Here is a 24,641-nt window from a genome sequence, read left to right as displayed (position 1 = left end):
TTTATTTGTCAGGGTACACTTTTGCCAATCAAGTCAAGTATAACAGGTGGGCCTCCCTTTCACACAGCTTTAATGATAAGTGACAGAGATGGCAAAAGGCACTCAACCGCCTGCAGAATGCATTAAAAATTCAAAACTTTACTTATCAGTCTTTTATTAAAACTTTCTGTAATTGTGCAAAATTATTTCCCCACTGGGTTAGCTTTCAATATGGAGTACAATTATATTTCTGACACGAAAATAATTACAGTTAGAAAAAAAACTACAAGAAAAAAGAAGTAGTTTTTTAAAGCAAAATCCATCCATTTTATATCCATGAAGAGGCATTGCAGTGAAAAATTAAGCGATTACTAAGGTAAAGCTCCAGTTTTGAACATCTTACTTTCAGTGCTAGACAGCTGGGTGGAAGTCTAGTTTGTAGAAATGTAAAGGAATTATGGTCTAGGGTTAAAGACTTTTTAGTCCTTGTCTGTTTACCAAGGAGATAACTTTGGTGTATTATATCTTTAATCTGTCAGTGTTAGTATAGCTAAAATGGTGGATCAAAATTCTTTCCAACAGGATAAATATTAACAAGAAGTAGCTGTGTTTCATGGAATTAGCTGTGATTTTTCTGTATGACAGATGTCTTCATAGCTTATGATTTTTTAATTAAGATTTTATTTATTTATTGAGAGGGAGAGAGAGCTTGTGAGCATGGTGGGGGGGGGAAGGGCAGAAGAGTGTGAGCAGACTCCCCACTGAGCAGGAAGTCCAGCTCAGGCCTCTGATCCCAGGACCCCAAGATCACGACCTGAGCTGAAGGCAGAAGTTAACCGACTGAGCCACCCAGGTGCCCCTTAGCTTATGATTTTTAATGTAAGTGTTGATAGCTCTGGACAGGGGGCTCTGCTTATATGGAGCAACATTCAAATAATTTCCAGCCTCTTCTTTGGTCATCTTTATCTCTTAATCTAAAATCTTATCAGTCAAGTTTCTAGAAAAAGAATTGCCATGTGTACATTCCCCTAAGATATAGAGATCAACACGTTTTTTGCTTGGGCATCTTTTATGTATAAGTCACTGTAGTTGGAACACTGGGAAATACGGAGGCATGAGTTTCTATTTCAACTAGGGCTTTTGGAATCAGCTCAGATTTCCATGAAAGCTGATGCTTACCACCCTTTCTTCTATTCCACCCTAATGAGACATTCTTATTGAAGACCAGAATACTCAATGTGTATTTATTAAGTATTCACATGATGTCAGACAGTGCTACTTAAATTTAAAGTTTTACGAGTCTTACATCTTTGTTGTCCACTAGCACACAAACTAGAAGTAGACATGTGAAATCTAAACTGCAATTCTAGGTGAAAAATACCAGGCATCTCTCCAGTGGGGAGTGCAAGATGATCCACCGGCTATGGGAAAATACTAGAATTTCTCTGTGTGTGTCTATGTATGTGTGCATTTATATACATATATATGTGTATATATAAAACTCATTTTTAATATCTTTTTTGGAACTTAATACACCTAGTGTAAGCATATAAATTGGGAAACTAAAACATTTATTTATTTATTTTCCCATTAGAGAGTCTTTTTTGTATTGTATGTGTCCCTCGTTGACAGTCCCTTCTTGGTCCTGCATCATGAGTGACAACAGCCAAGGGAAAAGGAACCAGGCAGCCTAAGGAGAGAGTCATCTCTACAACATAACATTTATATACACAATGAAACAGACAAGCACAGAATCAGTACCAAGAGTAGAAGTTGGCAGCGTGGGAAAGAGGAGGAGCAGGTGGGGTGTTAGTGTGTCATTAAAAAAATATAGCATCCCCCAAACTGAGATGCCTGGGGACAGTAGGTCTACTTAAACCCAAGAGGAATCAGAAGATCAAAAGAAGTTTGGAAAGGCCAGAACTGTTAGGGAAAGAGGCAAGAGGAAGATCAGGGTAGTGTTTGGCAGCTGGGGTAAAGGAATTGTCCTCTCCCTACTGAGATCCCCCTAGCACCTCTGATCTGCAGGAAGGGGAAAGTCTGCAACACCCAAGGTCAGATCTGGGGCTGCCAGATGTTCTAGGCCAGAGACTGGCAGGGTCTCACAAAGGCTTGTCCTCCAGAAAGATGTTGGCACTAACCCCCTTCAGCTACTCTGCCAGGGTACAGTGGTCCTTGACCTCTTCATAGTAGTTTGGTTATAATCTATGCTGGATCCCTGTCAGCCCTTTCTTGATGATGTGCTTGGAACTGGCTTAGATCACTGTGCTCTTAAATGCTTCAGACCCAGGTGCCCAGAAGATAAACACCAGATCCTCCTCCTTGTCTCCTTGGTTTTGAAATTACATCATAGGGGGCATAGTGGCATCCCTAGCTGGACTATCTGGACAGATGGCATAGGTGCTGTCTTCTACAGTCTGGTCCAGATAACTTACCAGGATCACCTTGCCTTCCTCCAAATAACGTTCTTGTCCTTGTTCAGGCAGAAGAACACTGCCTTCTTGCGCTTCTTCACATCCTCTGGTGTTGACGACTTACACACCTTCATGTCATCCAACACTTTGATGACGCCATCAGAGACAGCTATACCAGAGGCCATGTTTCTGGATGTGAAAGGAGACAGCAAGAAAAGATGGAAAAGACGAGAGACACCACAGCTGCTGCTGGGATCTGACTGATGAAACTAAAACTTTAAATTCAAAATTGAAATTGTCCTTAACATGGGATGTGTATATATCTTTATCTCCTATGTAGCTGTTTTAATAATTCATTTGGGCACTTGCCTCATATCGTAGTGGTCATACTGTGTATGAGAGGTTTGGAAACTTTATAGTCCTGGCTATACTACTAGCTAGTGTGTCTTCCAGTGAGTAATTTAATCTTAATCTGAGATGCTTTGTCTTCTCTTTTCCTCCCTAATTCCTCTTTCTCCTACGTAATAACACTTATTAAAAGATCACTATGGGCCAGCAACTTTTTTAAGCAGTGTATTAATCCATTGGACATTTGTAACAACCTAATGAAGGAGGTCCTGTAACCACCACCTCAAAGGGAATGTACTGCTTAAGAAACCTGGGAGAAGGTAGTCAAACTGGTTTCATGGGCAGTGAAGATACAGTGGCGAGGAGTCTATCACCACTGGGGACATTCTTTGGACCATCAAGATGATTCGTGAGATTTATGACTGCTGGTTGCCAGCAACTAACTTCCTGACCTTTCACCTCAGAAGCTTCCAAAGCAAAAGTCCCTCTGAAAAGTTTTGGTTTGACATTTGATGGAGGAATGAATGTAATATTACCGACAGCTATGGTCAGAGAAGGGACTTCTTGAGAGTAGAACAGGTAGTGTGGTTTTCTACATGAGTTTAGATTTGAAGGCCTCACATAAAGCTCAAGTCCTACAATTATCTTACTACCCAGTTGGGTCAGTGTCAGCCCCATCTATTGCAAATTTTAGAGAATAATATGTCAACACTGTAAATAGAAAGAAATAGGAAATTTACATAGAATTTAAATCACACTGAACACTTTGCAATAAGTCTCAACAGGTAATGATACTGCGTAGCTACATGTAGTCTCCTTGACCTGCCAAGGTGTATAAAGCTTTGTAGAAATAATCACTAACAAAGACAGGCTGGGTAAGTGGGTAGTTGGAACCATCAGCTCTTCAGAGCTCTTGCTAGCCTTGGGGTTGAGTCATTGGATGCAGACACTGAGTCAGTCTTGACTTTTGTGTGCCTGTTTGTCCCTTGGAATAAGGGGAAGAAAGGCAGTACCTGGCACCTACACAAGGTTCATGAGGTGCTCTAAGAGCTTGAATTGAAAGGCTGTGATCCAACAGAATTGGATAACATTCTGTTTTTGCTGATGGCAGGAATAAGAAACCTAGGTGATTTGACTGAAAACATCTCTGAGTAAGAGTCTTTTCAGAAATGGGGAATGACTGGCAGAGGCCCAGGAGGCAGGGATGTCATGCACCTTGGTCCTGGCCATTACAACTTGTCATCTAAGGGACAGTATTAGGGCTGGCCTCACTGCCTCATGGACTCAGAGGTCTGAGAGAGGAAGGGAAATAAGAGAGAGAGCGCTCCTTCTCCACTCTGGGGACCCTAAACATGCTGCTGAAAGAACAGACACCTTGAGACGGTTAATACACATTTGGAGAAGGCATCACTTTTGGGCGATGATAAAATGCACACACCAGGGAAAGAGTCTTTGTTTACTTTCCCTTTTCCTGGTATATGGCTACACAGGTTAAACACCTGTGAGAAGAGGGTGCTTCAGGGACACCCTCACACTCAAATTGTTCATGGGTGTCTTGGAGATTGCACTCCTCTCCTTGTGCAGTGATTAGTTGCCTCTTCATCACTGGCGAGGCTGGCAGCAAGGAGCAGGGCCTTCACCTGCAGGTGTTGCCATGGCGAAGGACACTTGGAATAGATTCAAGCAACATTAAAAGGCAAAAGTGAAAATGAGAGTAGAGAGAAAATAGAAGCTTGATTTAAGGAGACATTTGAGTGGATCAAATCGCCTCTCTCACGATAGCCATGGCCAAACTCCAGATCAGCCCTACTTTTTTCCTCCTGACTCCTGAGCTTTTCTGAATTCTGGTAATCTGGCACATAAGCTGACTTTGTTTAAAACTTAAAAAAAATTTTAAATATAGCAAGATTTATTTTTAACACACTGTGAAAATTATTCTGCCCCTAGGAGACACGGTTTGGTTTTTTACTCCAAACAGATTTAAGAAATTATGAAATAAGAATTGGTTTATTGACTCCATAAAACAATTTCTCTCCTTTTCCCTAACCAAAAATCAACTAGCAAAGAAGCTCGTTTTATCTGCTATGCTGGATTTTTCTCTCATTACTACCTTCTTTACTGTCCATGCAGTTTTTCGAGGGAAGCCAACCCACATTTTTCCCACCTCACTCAGAATTTGCCTTAACTTTCACTAGATTGGCACATTGAATTCACTTTTCTCTTTCTTCCCACATCTTCATTCAGAATAATCCAGTTTTTTACCAAGTGCCCTCAGAAGTTGAAGATATTTATGGTCAGATTTTCTACAAGTCATTATCCTCAAAAGTTAGAGAACTACATATCTATATTTTAGGAGTTTTCAGTTAAAGCCAGTGACAGATTCCTTTTTTTTTTTTTTTTCACCCTGGTTGGTTAATTCACTTTATATAGTCAGGTTAATAATAATAATAATAATAATAATAATAATAATAATAATAAATGCATATAACAAGTGACATGAGTATCCCAGGGTAGGGGTGGGGTGGGGGTAGGCCCTGGGTAGTGGTACTATGTCTGAACTTCTGAGGGTTGGGGAGTCTTGTGCTAGAGGTGCATAGGAAAGCAGTGCCTGTTCCAAGGTAGATAGTAAATATTTAATACGTACTAGTTTCCTAAATTTCTTATGAGCTCTTAATAAGAGAAATGTGCCATACCAATAGCTGTGCTTTCTCTAGCAGGGCAGAGAGAAACGTGGGGCTCATCTAGGCCTTGGGAATGTTGGGGTAGGGGGAGCTTAGTCCTGGAAACCACATCTGTAGGACTCTTCTTTTTTTAAGATTTTATTTGAGAGGGAGAGAGAGAGCATGCATGAGCAGCGGGGAGAGGCAGAGGTAGAAGAAGACTCCCTGCCAAGCAGAGAGCCCAATGCAGGACTCAGTCCCAGGACCCTGAGACATGACCCAAGCCGAAGGCAGTCACCCAACCAACTGAACCACCCAGGCTACCTGTAAGACTCTTCTTTATGTTCCCTTTTGAATTGGTTGAGAAAGATCAACCCACTCTTAGCTACTGTTTCTCCTAAGAAACAGATTTGAAAACAGGATGACTTTTAAAGCGCAAGGGCTTGCACATAATTCAGAGATGTACAGCGAGACTTGCATTGTTGGGAAGCACATGTCTAGAAGGACAGAATCACCTTCTAGAAATTGGAGTTAGCTGATGCTCTCTGGGCTTTGTGCTTCCATGTCATTTCTGTGTTCCCTGTAAAACTGAAGAGAAAGTTTCGTAATGCATTGTAATGCATCTTCTCTTATATGATCTGGGGTGTGATTAACCTTGCTTGGCCTTTATCTTAAGAGTCAGTTCAAGTCAACAAAGGACCTTCCTCAAGAAAGGTCAGTGGGAGGTTGCCCTGTGATGTCTGTTCTGAGCTAGAACCTGGAGAGGCCTTCTAGGCTCCATGATGAGAAAATGTCATTTCCATAGACCAGGAGAGGAAAGGCCAGAAGGAGAAATGAGGGGGCCTGGCCCTGAGATCTGGTTCTCCTACATCCAGAGGTTAATGTAGTTCTCTCTTTGCTCTGTGCAAAGAAAATAGTCTCCAAAGGGAATAGTAATATGACCAATTTTGGACATTTGAAGGTCAGCCTGGTAAAATCTGCCAACACATTTTTCTAGATGTTGTCTACCTTGAGAAAGTTATGTACCAAGATTGTCACGGATTTTCCAAATATTTTAATCAAATATTGTTCTGGTTGTACTGTCTACGCTACTGTCTCTATGTCAACGCATCACATGTGAAGCTGAGGCAGGAGAGTGACTATTACCCACCAGGCATCTCCTTTCTTCCACATTCACACTGTCTTACAGGAAGACCCATAAGTTCTTTGATGGGATACAAAGAATTAATGCCAAAGTTGAATGAGTTACAGCCGCTACCACCTAATTAAAATGATTTTGTGCCAGTTGCTTTTGTTGGGCTGGATCCACACATAATATAATTTTAATCCTGTTTATATACACTCTTGGGATAGATTTGAGATTAGCATTGCCATTTAAGTGAGGTTAATCAAGCATACTGTATGCAGCTTTTGTTTCTCCATTGTATGTGAAAGGTGACCACTGCTGATGGGTTACCCAACTGCCCGCTTACTCGATTAACAAGAAAGAGGTGGTTTTCAGTGTCTGATCATTAACCCAGCCTCAGCCCCAGCGACACTTTCTGTCTAGTCCTTGGAATGGTGCAGCTGTTGTCAGTCACAGAGGAGAACTCTAGTTAGGAACCGCTTTGCTTTGGCTGTGGCTACATGCCTCCACACAAGGGGAGGGGGAAGAGAAGGAAAAAAAGAGAAAAAAAATACAGCTCCCCTAAAAAGCAAACACCATTTTTTGTATGCCTGGCTCTGTTTATGTATATAAAATGGACATTATGGTGGAGTGAAAAAGACCCTCGTAAAAATCCTTCTTGAAAACTATTGTTGCTGACAGCCGTGACCTCTGTGAGTCTGCATGTTTACCCATAATTCATAATTAACAAAGACATTAGAACTGCCACAGGAGAATTCTGGGCTTTATTTCTTTCTAACTGGGCAGTACTAATGCTGGAAGTGCTCCCAAATCAGTGATTTAACATTTCAGGAAATCTTGGAGAGGCAGCAGAAGCCTCCTTATATAGCTCATACACTGGGACTTTGGTGATACAGATACGGCCGAGATAATTATTCAGCTCTCGTTATTGCTGGAGCTCTGCACCTGATCCCCGAGCCATTAGAGCACTCTGCAGGTTATTACAACTATCAAACATCAAGGTCTCTTTTCTAGTCTCTTGACTATGTGGTTATCATTTTACTTCTTTTAAATCCCCCATCTGCATAGAAAGCCTCTGTGTTTTTTACTGAGATCTGCTCACAGCCTCCCCCCCACCCTTTCTTTATTGCTCCCCAAATGGAGCCCTTTTCTTACCAGCACATTAGCATAAAAATATAAACCTCATGCTTCTTCAGTTGTATTGTTTTTATACCCTCTCTCTTGTTTGATTTCCTCTTTGAGGCTGTGTGCACCTACACTTTAATTTGGGCAGCAAATGAGTCAGTAGAAGAGAATTCTCTTGAGCTCAGGGAAACTACAAAAATATAATTTCAGATGATGGGAGCTGTCAGGGCCCGTGTTTAACCTTCTGCTTAGTTGAGGGCCCTCTTGACTTTATTGTACATCTCTGCCCTTTGCTGCTCTATTTCAGTGGTACCCCAAAATAGCAAATTACAGGGGACTATAATGATAATTTATAAAAAGAGGTTTTCTATTGTGGACATATTTAATGATTTAGTACTTTTTAATCCCCTCACAGGTGAGTGTATCCTTGGAGTTTAACCTGGAATACTTTGTTTGATGAAATGTATTTTCAGTTTTGGTCACTGAACCTAGTGGCGTAGTAACTTTGCTTCGAATACTTTTCTATGATCGAAAACAGCTCTGAATATTCTGGGCACTGTGTCAGCTATCTAGGGGCAGGCAGTCACTTATGATACATACAGATAATACCATAAATTAAGAGTCTGAAGCAGACCTCTGTGGATTGCATCTTAAGTGAAAACAAGTTGCTATTTCTGGATGTTTTACACACCTCTCTCCCCTTAGAAATCATTATTTTGTGTGTGAGCTCCACCAAACACCTGTAAAAAAGGCATCCTGCCCACTGCAGGCCTATCTGATGAAAAAGGTAACCCACAAGGGGTGAGGGCAGTCACAGACAGTATGGTGGGGCTAAGAAACATATGGCTTTCTCACTTAATATTGCTACAGAGTCGTCCCACACCATATTCCCTTAAATGGGCATTAGCTCCGTAGCCAAATTAGCAGACTATAAAACAAATTAAAATAGATGCATTTTTTGGTGTGGCAAAAAAAGAAAAAACAAGAACACCAAAACCATGAAACATGACTTAACAGTGTTTATCCATTGTGTGTGTGTTGTGTGTGTGTGTGTGTGTGTGTGTGTGTCACATCTAAAAAAAGAAATACAGAGAGGTTTTAAAGATAGGTAGTGTTTTTACCATGAACAGTGCAAGTTTAGTAATTAAATGCTTTAATTTGTACTTTGCTTCATCAGCCTATACAAAGAAACTGTCTGATTTTTTTCCGACTTACAGCAGAGATGGGTTCCTTTTAGGATCTCTTCCTGCCCCTTTCTACTGAGCCAACAAGGTTTGAGATATTTAAAAAATTATATTCCCTTTTGTTAACTTACTGGCGCATGTATATTTTCTTAGGAGCTAGGAGCATGGACTTCAATACAAAATATATACTATACATATATATGTATATACATTATATATATATATATATAAACATAAATCCATTTAGGTTAACTTAAAAGTAAATTAGTATGTCACATTTGTTGTGATTTAAGTTTTCCTATAATCAATGATGGTGATAAGAATGCTTCAATCAGGGAACTTCATATTACTGTGGAATCATTTGAATATTGTCAGGGATTCCCCATTTGTATGTACTTTCATTTTTGCTACTATACATAGTTCTTACTCCTTCATATACAGCGATCCTTAGTATTAGAGTTTTTGAGTTGGAATATATCTAATTATGTAGTCCTATCTTCTTATTAATCAGAAAACAGATGTAGAGAAGCCAAATAACTTGCTGAAAATCATACAGTTAGCTAGTTTATGGCAGACTTTGGTTCCAGGCTCTTGACCCTCATTCTCCTTCTATAACACATTGCTGCTTTCAATAATTATATAATTATTTATATTTTCAAAGCAAGGAAAAGCACTTGTGAATTTTCCTTCCAAGAGAAATGGTGATTTGTTCTTAGCCATCCATTCTCTCATTGGTGAGAAAAATGCATAAATTTGCAAGATGGTGGGCCAGCAATATGGCAAAGGCCTTTTCTTTGTATGACAACCAAATGACCCCTAAATGAATTGAACCTGTGACCCCCTTCCTCATTAGCTCCAAAAAAAGCTAACTAGCCCAGAAACAATTGGTACAAGCAAGCTACAACACAAATCCACCATGTTATTCCTGTGGGATTAATTAGAGAGCTAAAACAATGCTTTATCTTTGAAAGACATACAAAATCATATTGTTATGTTCTTCTGGCTTGTGAACCTCTTGAAATTGTATGCAAAATTTTATGTAAGAGCAAATATACATTGCTCTGGGGAGAAGGCTCCAAGTTTTCATAAGATTTTCACAATATCTGTGTGTGATCCAAAATAGGTTAAAAAAATTGTTCTATTTCATGCTCCAGTGATTTGTGCTGATGTCATCCCTGGTGTTGGTACTCTACCAAAAACAAGAATTGCATTATGCTTCACTAAACTGGAGGAATATATTATTTCTATTTTTTACTTGAGGAGAAAAGAAGGAATAGAAAGTAAATATACACATGTGGCCTTTATAATTAGCACTAAATCAATAAAGACTAATTTGGGATATTGTGACAATTTACTTGATACTAGTTTGAGTAGAGATGGATATCACCCAAATCTTGAGTGCTGACTTTTGCACACAATGAGAAAAACAATGCTGCAACCTTGAGTGTGAGGAATATGATGGTATCCAGGATAAAGAGAGTAGAATGGACAAAATTTAAGATATTCGAATCATTTGATAGCATCTTTAACTTATGTAGATGCTATATAAGAAATAAATTCTCAGTAGGACCTTCCTAGTCATCAGGGGGTTAAAGCACTATAAAGAAACTTGCATATGTACTTTGTTATCCAAGAGACAGATAGAGAGATGTCGTTCTACTGATATATTACATAAATCATGGTGCCAGCCAGAAAAACAACAGATGACCAATTTGTACAAAGCATTTTTTCCTTATGTTACATTTATTTAAAATACATTAAATCGTTGTGCTAAAATTGAGGCAGCTGGCAGTCCAGGCAACCTTATAAGATTTGTGTTTTCTGGAGCCAAGCCCATTCATTTAGAAAGGTGGATCCGTTGGGCTAGTGTATTTGCTTAGTCATATGCCAAACCCTTGGGGAGCACAGGTAGTCCAGAATTTACCATGCATTCATTTTTTTTTTTAATCAGAAATCTCTTGACAAATGGAAGTCAGATGGTTGATACCCATTTACTCCCAAGTGAAGTCACTAATTAATGGTAACAAGGCTCAACCCAAAGAAAAAGACTCATATGGCATGGAATCCTAAAAATCTGGCCATTTTCCAGGGGCTTCTTTTGTATTTCATGTTCCTTGACATTGATGTGACACCTAGTTGACTTTAAGAATAAAAGTCAAGTCTAAGTTGAGTGGGTTTATGTTAAGCTGATTCAAGCATGGGCCAAATTTGTAGAATTTTAGTGGTTGCTATTGCATTTTTAAGCCAATACTTTCATCAGATTCTTAGGGGGAGTGATAACCCTCTCAAACAAGTAGGAATCACTGGTAAGGGTTTTCCATATACTCACTTAAACCAGCTTCCAATGTCTATTGTCACCACATTAAAAACTAATATTGGATAAACCAGGGCCAAAGCAGAGAAGCCCATCTCAAGTGGTCCAGTCTTGCATTTCTACAGCTTTTTTAGGGACAGCTTAACTGCTAGGGATGCAGTGGTCTTCAAGGATTGTGGTAGTGTGAACACCTACATAAATGAGTTACTCAAATGTGAAGTTACTGGTTTCAACAAATTTTCTCCCCTCTTGGCCAATAGTCAGAAGATGGAAGAGATTTCTTAAGAAGTTGAATCTTAAAAACTGAAGTCACCAAAAGTGATATGATTCTATTTGAATTCCACAACAATTTTGTGTCATTACTGTATTCACAACATGTTAGGAACATATTTGGTAAATTTTTAAGGACTTAAATAGACTTTTTTTTCCCTTAAGATACTGAATTAGAGCAAAAGAAAGAAATATAAAACAAAGTCTGTTCTCTTAGTGTATGATCATCATGGAGAGATTTGTATTTTGGGGAGACATGCAAACAATGAAAACAACAGTTCCAGACTTTGAATTGCACCCAGTGTTTATCAAAACATGATATATACAGAGATGGCCATGTCTGGTTAGAAAAAGCAGAGGTACCAGAGATCATTTACCTAAAGAAGGCATCATGGGAGGTCTCTATAAGGGAGACTAATAGAAAAGTAGGAATTGAAATTCACTTGAAACTGTAGAGAAGATTTAGATGTATAGGATTGGAAGAGCATTCAATGGTGTTGACTGACAATGAGACCATACTGATAGGTTCATAGCACCGCCATTTGAGTGAATTTCAGGCAAGTTTTATTTGTGAGTACTTAAAAAAAAAATAGGTTAGTGGCTCCAGCCTCTCACACTGGAGAAGGTTACATATGTATATAAATATGTATATATCAGGGAGAATGGAATTGAAATTTTTTCTTTTCAAACTAAGGACTGCTGCAAAATAATGGGGCCAGCCTTGAGGAACTGAAAATGTTTCCACCAAGAGTGAGCCCTGGAAAGGGCAGAAGTGAAATGCTCTTGAGAATTGTATTACAGCTAGATCCGGAGGTGCTAGAATCCACTTTAGTAGAACATAGTCACAGCATGGTACCCAGGATTGGGAACCTAGGACAAGAAGATGCCTTCAATAGGTAGCTTTGGTTGGCTTTCAAAAGATTGAGAACTGTGAGATTTTTAAATTTTCATCAACTAATGGATATGCTATTTACATACTGTTTATTAGATCTATTACAATGTATGTATGGAAAGATTAAAGTGTGGTAGGATAAAGTAAGACATACGTGTCAATAGAATACCCCAAATTAGTAACCAGTAACCTTGTGGGAAATTAAACTATTTGTTAGAATCTGAATTGTTAATCAGTTTGAAATCATGCCCAGCCATTTTTTTTCATTTGAATGTGTGATACATACTGAAAGTTAAAGTTCTAATAGCAAAAAGAATTAGGTAGGTCTCGGTTTTCTACAAAATGATCAAAATCAAAACTGTGGCTAAGTTTAAGAGTGTCTGTTTACATAACATTGGTTTCTTTTCTTCCATCTCTCCTCCCTCTTCTTCTCTAATGAGTTAGTTTGAATTCTTGAATTCAGAGGAGTCATTTCCTCATGCAAGGGGACTGTATCTTTCTGCAACTTAATAAGATATGATATTTTGAGCAACTTACAATAAAATTAATAATCTTCCTATCTAGATACACCAAGCATGGTCAAGGACATTGTAGAATGTAAAGAAAAATTCAGGGTTCAGGCTTTGGGGTCAGAAGGACTTGAACTTGCACCCTGGCTAGTTTACTTCAAGCTATGGTCAAGTTACTGAGTCTCAGTTTCCTAACATTTAAATGGGTATGATAAATCATACTTACAGACTTGTGGCAAAACTAAATAATATATGCAAAGCACTTCATACAATACCTGGAACACAGAAAGCCTATAATAAGTTGTACCTTCTTGATATGGGAACTCCCATCTTTAGGCATGACTCTTTTAGATGTTATGGAACATCTGAGAGGAATTTTACCATCACTTTCAGATAAAAAATTAAGTACTAGGCTTTAGGAATGAGATCCTATTTAATTATTGACTGAGTCCTTGAGAAATAATTACTTAAAATGCAGACTAAGCCTCGCTCTGTATCTGATCATATTCCATTCCCCTTTCTCAGTAGGAACAACTCAGTCTTGCTGAACTGGCCATGATCTTCCAGAGCTCCTGGCTGATAAATCTTCCAAACTGGTTAGTGCCCACATTTGGTGGTTACTTTTTTTCTCTGACAATCTTAATATATGTTTTTCTTACGTGTGATTCATGTCCTCAATGCTAATTAGCTAAGCTGGAGATCAAATAATTCTCTTGGGTATAGAATATGCATTTTTTTAGAAGTGCTCAAATAAACATTTACAAAATAGGCTAAAACAGCTTCTCTCAAGTGGATTGAATACCTGTCTTACAAACTGGCCAGAATAGATATTTACCTGATCGACTGTAATTGTCCTCAAAGATAAATCCTACATCTAAAGTCTTTAAGTGGTATCTGGGGGACTGAACCATTAGAGTCAGTGAGACTTGAGTAGCTAAGATCTCATGCCATATACTTTGAAGGTGAAAAGTTTGACCAAAAAAAAAAAGTCACTGACTCTATTTTAAGCTCTTTGGGTAGGTAATGTAAACAGACATAAAAGCTAAATACAGTTCACAGATATTGAGAACCTTTTGATATTTAGGTGAGATACTGCGATACTGAGCTTTAAAAATAGTAGTGTACATATATGTTTATTTGACAGTCTGAAATGTTTCCAAGAGTCCACTAGGACCTTTTAGGTGGATAATACACAGAATGAAATTTGCAGTTATGTCCAAACATACCTTTAGAGGACGTGACATTCTCCAGTGGCGCCACCATTATAATCTAACATGTCAACTTTTGTTCACACTCTAGATTTTTTTTCACTCATTACCTCTCCATTTCATTTTTGTGTTTTCTATTCATACTCTCCAAAGCAGAACTATTTGCTTTTCAAATGCATCTTACAAAAAAGGAGGCATCTTTATAGCTATGCTTAGGTAGAGATATTGGCTGAAAAAAGCAAGAGATTTTGAAATGGGAGCCAAACTGTTCTGGCGCTTCAACTGTACATCAGGGACTAGAATCCTAGACCTGTCCTTAACGTGCCTCATCATGATTAGTTGTTGTGGCCAGAATGTGTAAGCTTACTCTCTGTTTGAGGAACATGGGAATGGGCTTTGCTGCAGAATTCAGGTTCTATTACCGGTTCTGGGTAATTTGCATATCTTCTTGGGGCAATGGTCTTCCAATCAGGAGGAGTCAGTGCAGTGTTTAAGACTCTGCATTTCTTGGACATTTTGGTGAAGGGGAGTTTGAGAAAGAGTGCAGAAAGCTGGAGGCATACGGCTGGTTTTATCCTTCCTTGAACCTTCTTCACTGCCTGTCTTTAGCATCTTCGCTTCATTGCCCATGTGTCACCTGCGCTTAGCCGTGAGGTGATATATCCTCTTCCATTCCAAAAACATTGATCTAAGTCTCCCTCCTTCCATTTTTTAATAAATCTTAGTGAAGCAATGTAACATTCCAGGTCAGTCCTGTAGTGCTGTTCTGGCCTCGCCGGAGTGGCTGCTGCAGAGCATGGAAACTTGCTGGCACAATATTGCAAAGTGACTCTGCGGGGGCTGGACGACTTCCAGCCAGCAAGGAACCACAGCCAAGAAACGCCAATATGGATAATGCAAACAAGAGAGATTTGGGGCACATTTCGATTTAACCATCTGATTTAATTGACAGAATAAATGCACCTGTCAACGGGTAATATTCTTGTGATTAGTTTTGGCTGTGATGATGAGATGATGTTAAAAGAATGTCAGAACAACCTGTCCTGGGACTCTTACAGGCGGTTTGAGCGAGGGAAGGTCAGTTTTTAGCTAGTTCAAAGAAGCAGGATTATCCTCTTGTAGTGTGAGGGTATTTTATGGAGACAGTGAACATTTTATTTGACGTTTTCCCTCTGTGGTTAGCCTTCACCACAAATCAGACCAAGTAGGGGACGGAGGCATGCGGAAGTAATTGGCTTTTGAATCAGAATCTATGGCTACTGGGGATAGTTCTCATTTGCAAATGGAAACTCTTAAGTATTAAGCCTAAGGCTGCACCTGAGTGGTCTTACCTTGCCCCAGATTGTCGTTCTTTTGCTGCTAGAGTTCGCAATTTAAATAGAATTTCAGTGGGGTGAAAATTCAAAGAGGCCTTTAATTGAAGTCCTGTTTTCTTCAGAGAAAATATAATTTATGAACTTAGAACAAGTATTTTAATTAATATTCACTTGGTCTTTCATTAACTCTTTGCAACCTAAACCCATGTCTTCCCAGGAAACCGTGCTTCTGATGTTGTTGATGACCAAATCAGCAACTAAGACCTTTCTCTTGGATTTCACTGTCTGATCTCTGTGCTATTGAATGCTGTCGATCTTTTCTTCCTTTTTGAAACTTTCAGTTCCCTGGCTTTCCTGATTGAGTCCAGGGCTCCTCCAGGGCCGTTCACTCTTTATCTACTCTATGTAGTCATTATCCAAACTCTTAGGTCTGGCTACCTTCTGTTTTCTCCTTTCATTTTTCCTTTTGAAGATTTCCCCCCATTCCTATGGTTTTCCTCTTCCTCCTTCCACAGACGCTCCTAAATATGCCTTCTAGAACAAACTTTTTACCTAATTACTGGTCACATAAACAATCGCTAACACCGTGTATCCTAGATTGTATGAATTGTTTTGACTTTTCCATTTCTGTTGCTAAACATTTATTCCTGTTGTACCCACAATCTCTAAATCATGAAGCTAAAGAGAGAGAGAAGCTAAAGACTTCTTTTAGAAGAGAAGTCTTTTTTGGATATCTGACGAAGGCTATGGATTTTCTTCTTAGCAAACATTCATGCACGCCTACATACAAAAACTCTGAATTCTGTCCATTGGCGTGTTGAAGATTCACCATTCTTGGGTTAATAACACCTACTTTGAACACCATAGAATTTTTTCTTTTTTTCCCTACATCCAGCCAATGACCAAATCCTATAAGATAGTGTTTCTCAAAATCTGACTGTAAGCCAAGAATCACTTGGATCATCTCTATCATCTTCCCCCCCACCCCCACTGAATCAGAATCACTTTGAATGAGACAAGGAAGCGTGCTGTTTAAAATAGGCACAATAGTTTGAAATCCACTGTTATAGATCGTGCTTTTGCAGTACACCTTCCTTCCTTTATGTTTGCATTGCCAATTCTCTATGGCAGCTTTAATTACCTTTTACCTGGGATGCTGTAATAATTGCTACTACTGTCGATTATCTACTTGATGCCAAGTATTTTTCATACATTATCTTATTTAATGTTCATAATGTTATTTAATGTTCTCCCTAGGAGATAGGCAATAGTAACTCCTCTTGTAGTTGTAGCAACTCAACTTGACAAAGGTCAAGCAAGTTATTCAAGGTTCCATAGGTAGTAAGTGGTTATGCTAAACTTCAAATCTAGAATTACTGCTACTCACTGCTTTTCATTGTTGTAGCCTCTTGGTCTTTTATCTCTCCATAATTCTTTAGCTGTTTTCAAATTAGTTTTACTAGAGAAAGTTTCTGCCAGTCTTTATAACAAATCATGTCACCTTCCATTGTATTTGTTTTTCTATCCCTCCATTAGACTACAAGATTCTTAAGTTCATAAGCTGTATCTGTCCTGATATAGAAGAAGAACCTAGCAAATATTTTGAATAAATAAGATCTTAATTTCTAAGGAAACTGGTGATTTCCTATTGGCCACTGAATAATTTCTAAACTGCTAAGGAAATCATCCAGGTCTTCACATTACATTTGATTTCTCTTTTCCTTATATAACATTTCCTATCTTGTAGTCTGGTACACTTTCCCAAAGATGCTTTTTGCTAATTCAACTTTACTCATTTTTTCTTGGTTTAAGATTTGTTTCTGCTCAGTTCTGTTACTATATATTACCAACCTTTCAGGCCTTAGCACAGATAATACATTTCTATGAAGGATTTCCTATTCTTTACCTACTCAGAATCTGACTTATTTTCAGACCCATTACAGTATTTTATAATCATCTTTAAGCTGCTAGTTTTGATTTTTCTATTGCATATATTGTGTACATTTATAATTTTGCCTCTTACATTATAAATCTAATAACAGTGCACTGTCTTGTTCACATTTGGAATCCTTGCATGTCTATAAAAGTGCCTTGTATATAGAAGATACATAACAACATGTTGAATATATTACTTGTCAGAAAATTCAATGTGAGAAAATTTGATAAACTAGTAGATGTGTAAAATATTATGTTTAAAGGATCAGAGATAAATATATATTTCCAACCAAGTATCTTCACAACTCAACATTATGTTCAATTCTTAGATGAATGAAGATCAATTTAAAAAATTTTGGAGAAGGTTATCTTCACTATGCTAAGTGTGGATAGATATCTAAAATGTCTTAAAACATGGTATATTTGACACCACAAATGAATCACTGGTAGAGCTTGCAAGTCCCAATAGTCACTAGCAACTACAGATCTGCAAATTTCTCCAGATTAGTATGTTTAAACTTTCACTTTGGGCCAATGTTCTAGTATTCTAGGCTTTAGGAAAAATGTGGTCAACACAGTAATATAATGGACTTTTAGTCCCAAGTATCTCTGTATTCTCTTGAATCTGGACTGACTCTGTTAACTGACTGTCAGGGATAATACATAGTGGTGAAATGAAGTGGATTTGAATCTTGGGTCCCAGAATGAAAGATATAATTACTTTAAGGTGTGCTTCAGTGAAAGAAAAGGGAATATAAGCTCACAATTTAATGTAATATATTAATGATCTCTCTAGAATTCAAAGGGCCATTTTCAATAAAACAACTAAATACTGGAACATTCTCTTGCCACCCGTAGCAATTAGATCTCTGGGATTAACCTGCCCAGCTATTGGATGACACTTCTACCTCACAAACTCGTAGCTAAAAGTGAATTTATCTGGTTTTAAGAGGGTTACAGAGAATGGAAGTACTCCAATGACAGATTCAGAGACTTAATATACCACTAAACAAAGGGTTTGGAATGGTGAGGGCTGATTGCAGGTTCTCTTGTAGTAAATGGTTTTAAGCCTCATGCTGAAGTCATTGAAACCAGATATTCCTATGAGGCCATTGGGCAGAGTGACTGGATCTAAGCACATACAGCTTTAGGCATATTCTGCAATCCCATCTGACCCAATTGGGTGAATCGTGGTGACTTAGTAGGGAGCTCCAGAAGTGATCACTAACACTGATCAAATTTGTGATCAGATGGACAAATTTACATGAGAGGGTGAGACTGGAGACAACAGTATAGGCAAGTCTTGAGAACATAGATGATGTGTGTATTATGTAGACATAACATTGAATGGATATATTATGTTCATAGTTGTTAATTATTGTTTTTCTTCTGGGTTGTTGGGTGAAGGTGATAGTCTAGGTTTGGGTCACAAAACATTTTCCATAAAGGACATTATTTAGTAAATTTTAAGGCTTTTTGGGCAACACAGAGTCTCTGCCTCCCGTTTTCTCGTCTTCCTTCTCTATCTCCTTCTGCTCATCTTTCTTTTCTACCTTTTCTTCTTTCCTTTTAAGAATTTAAATACTTAAAAAAAAAAGAATTTAAAAACTTATTTAGATATAGGTCATACAAAACAGGCTAGAGGCTGGATTTAGCCCATCAGTCCTAGTTCCCTGACCTCTGTTCTATGTAATCAAATATTATAGTAAGTAAATAGTCTCCATACCAACTGTGGATAGATTTATCATATTCACAGAATTTACATACCATAAAATATTCCTACTAGACTTATATGAACATTTATTTTTCTTTTTGATTATTTAAAATCTAAAAATACTTTATAATAATATGAGAATCAATTACCATGTATCAAAATATAATTATAGAAAATAATTTAACTTGGGTTGAACATATTTAACCTAAGCAAATATTAAACACTGTAAATATCAAAAAGTCACTAGTTTTAGTAGGAGAAGGAGCTCCAAAATGAGCCCCTCATCCAAGATGAATGAAGTTTACTTTAATTTAAGATGTAGAGATACTTGGGTATCTGGTATACTCCTTCATCCCAACATAAATATATATATATATATATATATATATATATATATATATATATATATATATATATATAGTGAAAGGGAATAAAGGGGAAAAGAGAGAAAATGAGTGGGAAAAATCAGACAGGGAGACAGAACATGAGAGACTCCTAACTCTGGAAAATGAACAAGGGGTGGTAGAAAGGGAGGTGGGTGGGGGGTAGGGGTGACTGGGTGATGGGCACTGAGGGGGGCACTTGATGGTATGAGTACTAGGTGTTATGCTATATGTTGGGAAATTGAACTCCAATAAAAAAAATTCCCCCACAAACTTTTCATGTGGCTCCCTATTTTTTTTTTTTTCTTTTATGGGCTTCTCAGGTAAAAGTCGTAGGTTTCTTCTCCATGTTTCCATCTTCGACCTCTTGCCCCATCTATACTTCTAGTTCCTTTTTGTTTCCAATAAAATTCTCTATTAAAAGTATTTTGCGTGGCATGGATGAACAAAGCGTGAATGCTAAAGTGCAGAGTTGATGTTTTATTTGATTCCTGAGGTTACTGAGACAGTAGCCTAAGTGAGTGTGTACGTACTGATTTGTTTTCTTTCATACTTTAATTCAGAATATCCAAATATTGAGGATAGAGAGTAAAGAATAGGTTAAAAATATTTCTTCAAGTGGTTTCTTAGTATAAGTTGAAAATGAGGAATGAAGGACTAATGGCTAAAATAAAGGGTTGACTGCATTACAAAAAATAATGGGAGAGTATGGAAATATGATTTGATAGCTTCCCCTATGGATTGTTTACAACCTCCATAATAGCTTCCCACATCCATATTCTTACTGCAACACTACATAAGAGAAGATATTGCTAGTCTACCAGATAACATATATTTAGAAGTGCTCTTTAAGTCCTCTTTAAAAACTTTGAAACAAAATGGAGAAATGATTTCTTATATCTGAATGTGGTTACCCCAAAATTCATGCAAAGGATCTTCTTTCCTCAGATATTAATTGTAAAGCTATAATATAAATGGAATGACCCACACATTCAGCTAAGCTCTGAGCTGTGTACTCTGCTCTGGCATAACACTATCCCAGTCCTGAATTTATTTCATTTTATTTTATATTGAGAAGTGTCCAGTTATTTGTGATGCTTATTTTGGGAATATTGTTTTTATGCTAAAGTTTCTTTCTCATAGGGCATAAAGAATCAATCTCTTATGGACTATTATGTACTGTTAAGTAGTAAGATAAGGCTGTTTTTAATTATGGAGCAGTCATTAGGATTAGACAGAATGAGAGTGGAAGAGTCCAGTTTTGAGAGTTATTTCCTTGTCAAATATCAGTATATTTGAGACCAGCTTTTCACTGGGATTGGCATAAACATGACATTAGGTTCATGTACAGGAGAGAAATATTAGACCTTATTTTCCAATTTATATAGACAACGAGTTATCCCTAACTCCAATCTGAGTTAGGTTCCCTTGTTCTTGACCTACACATTCTGCTTCTAGGTTCCCTTGTTCTTGACCTACACATTCTGCTTCTACTATGTCCTATTTCTACGACATTCTGATATTTCATCTAGAAGTTTACTGACAAGTATGTTTGATATTCAAATGCTATTTTTGCATTTCCATAGAGGGTTCTTAAAAACCAAGAACCTTTCAGACTCAAGAAAATGAAAATTTGAGGGCAAAAGGTACAAGTTGGTGTTCCTGAACAACTAACTGTGCACAAAAACATACAGCCTGCATATCATGATATTATAGACCCTCTTCTTGGCCTCTGCATTTTCCACACATAAAATTTATACGTTCACCATTTTATAGCACTATGAAAATTTGGGAAGATTCCTATTCTTCAAATTTGGGAGTTCCTAGAATAATAGTGTATATCAAAAAAGAAAAAATTATCATTAAAAGAAGCACATACTTTAATTATCTGGCAGATTATATTTCTAATATTTAGGCCACTGACATGGTCTAACTTCATCTCCAGAGCTCTCTGGGTCTCCTGGAGGGTGGCATCTGTTTAAGGACAAGAGCAAGTAGAGGAGACATGGAGTCAAGGCAACTCTTCTAGATTCTCACTGAGCCAAGTTCAAGCAGTTCTTGCGCTGAAGAGGAATGACAGAGCAGAGTATGTCCAAACCGAATCTTAGCTTGAAGCTTTCAACTAAGATATGAATCTACCCTGTTCACCTTCCAAAAAGCTAATCCCAAATCAGTTTATGGGATTAGTGCAGTAAATCACTGAATGGTATTTGAGGCATTTTCATGAGAACTAGCTTCTGCCAGATGTTTTCTCCTATTTTATTCCACACGGTTAAGGTTCTTACTTGAACATCTTATACACTATAACGAAAGGGGGCTGGATGCCCTAAATGTTATAGGAGACTTCAAGCCTCTAACTCTAATATTATACATTTTTTAAAATAAAAAACTTGGTCAAATGCTACATAATCTTTTAATAGGCACCTATTTGTCCACGAGGAAGGGTATTCATTCTGCTCTATCTATGCTGTTATTTGAAGGAAAGATCAATATTTCACAAATGTTTAAAAATTTACTCTTAACCCAGTGAGTGATAGGTTTGCCAGCACTTGATGTTTTGGCTTGATTTCCAGTGCTTAAAAGCAGGCTTAGAGAGGCAACCTGAGTCATGGAAGTACTCTAGCTTAATAATGAAAGGAGTTAAACTTACCCAGTGGAAAGCAGTTTCCCATTTCCTGCATGGCTTTTTCAGTTGCTTTCTTATGCTCTCACCTTTACTCCTTCAGTAAACACGAATGGGCCATCTAATGTGTGCCCTATGCTACTGTGTGTCCTGAGGATGAATGACCCAGGCCCCTGCCCTTGAGGAGCTCTCAGGGACCTATTTCTTGTCAGTCTCAGTTATAATGCTTCATAGAGTATATAGATACTTCTAAGTTTTAGTCGGAAGCTATTTGCTTTGAAATATCGGGCACTTTTTCCATTGATCTTGTTTCATAAAATTAAAGGAATATTCCTGAATTTAAAAATTATTCAATGGATGATTTCCATATTTATCTGTTTAGAGTATTCTAATAATTTTTATATTAATGTGATATATTTTCGGAATTTAAGTTCTTGTTTAAATGTGTGTATATGTGTCTATACACCATTTTTTTTAAGATTTATTTATTTGAGGGAGAGAGAGAGCGAGCAAGTGATAGAGAATGCATATATGTGTGCATGCGCATGTCAGAGTGAGGGAGGGGCAGAGGAAGAGAATCTTCAAGCAGACCCCCTGCAGAGCGCAGAGCCAGTCCAGGGGCTCCATCACACGACCCATGAGATCATGACCTGAGCTGAAACCAGGAGAGGAATACTCAACCTAATGAGCCACCCAGGCATCCCTATGCCACTTATTTAAATTGTACATATTCTCTCCTTTCACAGTTCCAACCTTAGGACAATAAGGTCAGCTTCGGCTTCCTCAGTTCTCTCTTCTTCCTTCCCTTCTCGGTATTTATTAGAGCTGGACACAACACTCTGTCATATAAGTATTTCTGTTTTGACAAGATGGAGTTTACTCAGGTGATTTTCTTTTTATTTTTGAGATACTACACTGTATGAAGTTAATTAGCTCCCTCATAATCATTTCTGATAATTTATAATGCAGTTTATCAAGTTTATGCAGAACCTAATTGCTTTAAATCTATTTTGAAATTCATGTAATTACATCAGAGGTGTATTGAAGTTTTCTGACTTAAGGACTTTATCAGTTTTTAGATGATCTTAAAATTTGTTTATTATCTCAAGCAAGGAATTTACATGTTATTTATACTTCTGTTTGCATACAATTGAATAAGTGAGAAGAAGGCCAATTTGATAAAGTTACATGAAAGATCCCCACAACACATCTTGTGGTGAGGTGAGATTTTCCATTCAGGCAAGTATCCTATCTTAAATTGTCATAATTAATATATAGGGCTTTTGTGAGAAAAAAAATCTTAATCACAAAACAACTTTGGAATCAATGGAAATATATATGGTACTTTGGGATGGGAAATATTTATATAAAAACACTCAAGTTGATAAGGAATTATTATAAGCCTTTGTAATTAGTATAACTTACTATATATATATGCTATAACTTACTATATATAACTATATATATATATAACTTACTATATATATATATGCTAGATTGCACAAATCTTAAGTGCACAGCTTGACAGATTTTTATAAGTTGAACACATTCATGTAACCATCAGCAGCATTTGAGAGTTCCTATTGTTTAGCATTCTTGCTAATACTTGATATTGCGAATCCTTTTGATTTTAGCCATTTTCATGGGTATGTAATTGCATAGCATTGTAGTTTTAATTTGCATTCTCTGATAAGTAATCATTTTGAATACTCCTTCATTTTCTTATTAGCCATTTGTATGAATTCCTTTGTGCGCTACCTTTCGGTCTTTTGCCCATTTCTCTATCTTCTGTAATTTTCTTATTCGTAGAAGATTTTACATATTCTGGATAGGAATACTTTGTCAAACATATATGTATTGTAAATACCTTTTACTATTCTGTTTTGTCTTTCAATATTTGGTATCTTTTGATAAAAAAAGTTTGTAATTTAATGATGTCTGATTAATTTGATCTTTTCCTTCATGATTAGTGCTTTTTTTCCCCATTTAAGAATTTTTTTAGACTTTAGTATCAAGCTAAAAAATTAATAAAAATATTTTCTACCAACTTTCTATTAGGAATTCCTAATTCCTATTGAAATTGGCCTTTGTTTATGTTGTAAATTAGGGATCAGCCAAGATGAGCCTAAGAAGCATGACAACTAAATGTAATGCAGTATCCTGAATAGGATCCTGAACAGAAAAAGGGTATTACATAAAAGTTAAGGAAGTCCGAATAACCTATGGACTTTAGTTAATGTATAAAGATTAGTTCATTAACAGTATATCATACTAAATAAGATGTTAATAGGGGAAACTGGGTGTGGGGTATATGTGGGCATTCTGTATTATCTTAATATTTCTGTAAACCTGAAATTGTTCTAAATAGAGTCTATTAAAAAGTAAACGTTAAATGAATGAAAAACATGCACAGCAGTCTGTGAACTTAATTTATTTGAATTTTGTAAAGGAAGAGAGAGATAAACAGTTTAAAATAGAATGTAGGGAAAAGCAGTACATATGCTAAAATTGTTCATATAATAAATCAGATTGATGGAAGATTATGTGTGTATATATGTATGTGCTTATATGTAAAGGCAGATGTCTGAAAGAAAAGTCATCAAAATTTCAGATGTGGTTATCTTTGACCATTGAAATTGTA

The 24,641-nt window shown here is 37.3% G+C and overlaps 1 pseudogene; it reads right to left on the bottom strand.

The window, feature by feature from the left end:
- Positions 1 to 1,406: 1,406 nt before the first annotated feature.
- The window catches only part of LOC140600276 (cofilin-1-like), a 65,838-nt pseudogene continuing 42,603 nt past the window's right edge, over positions 1,407 to 24,641 (bottom strand).

Source organism: Canis lupus, chromosome 11 (assembly GCF_048164855.1).
Source record: "Canis lupus baileyi chromosome 11, mCanLup2.hap1, whole genome shotgun sequence".
In the NCBI taxonomy this organism is placed as follows: Eukaryota; Metazoa; Chordata; class Mammalia; order Carnivora; family Canidae; genus Canis; species Canis lupus.
Note: the sequence above shows the minus strand (reverse complement) of the source record. Positions and strands in the feature narration are given on the sequence as shown.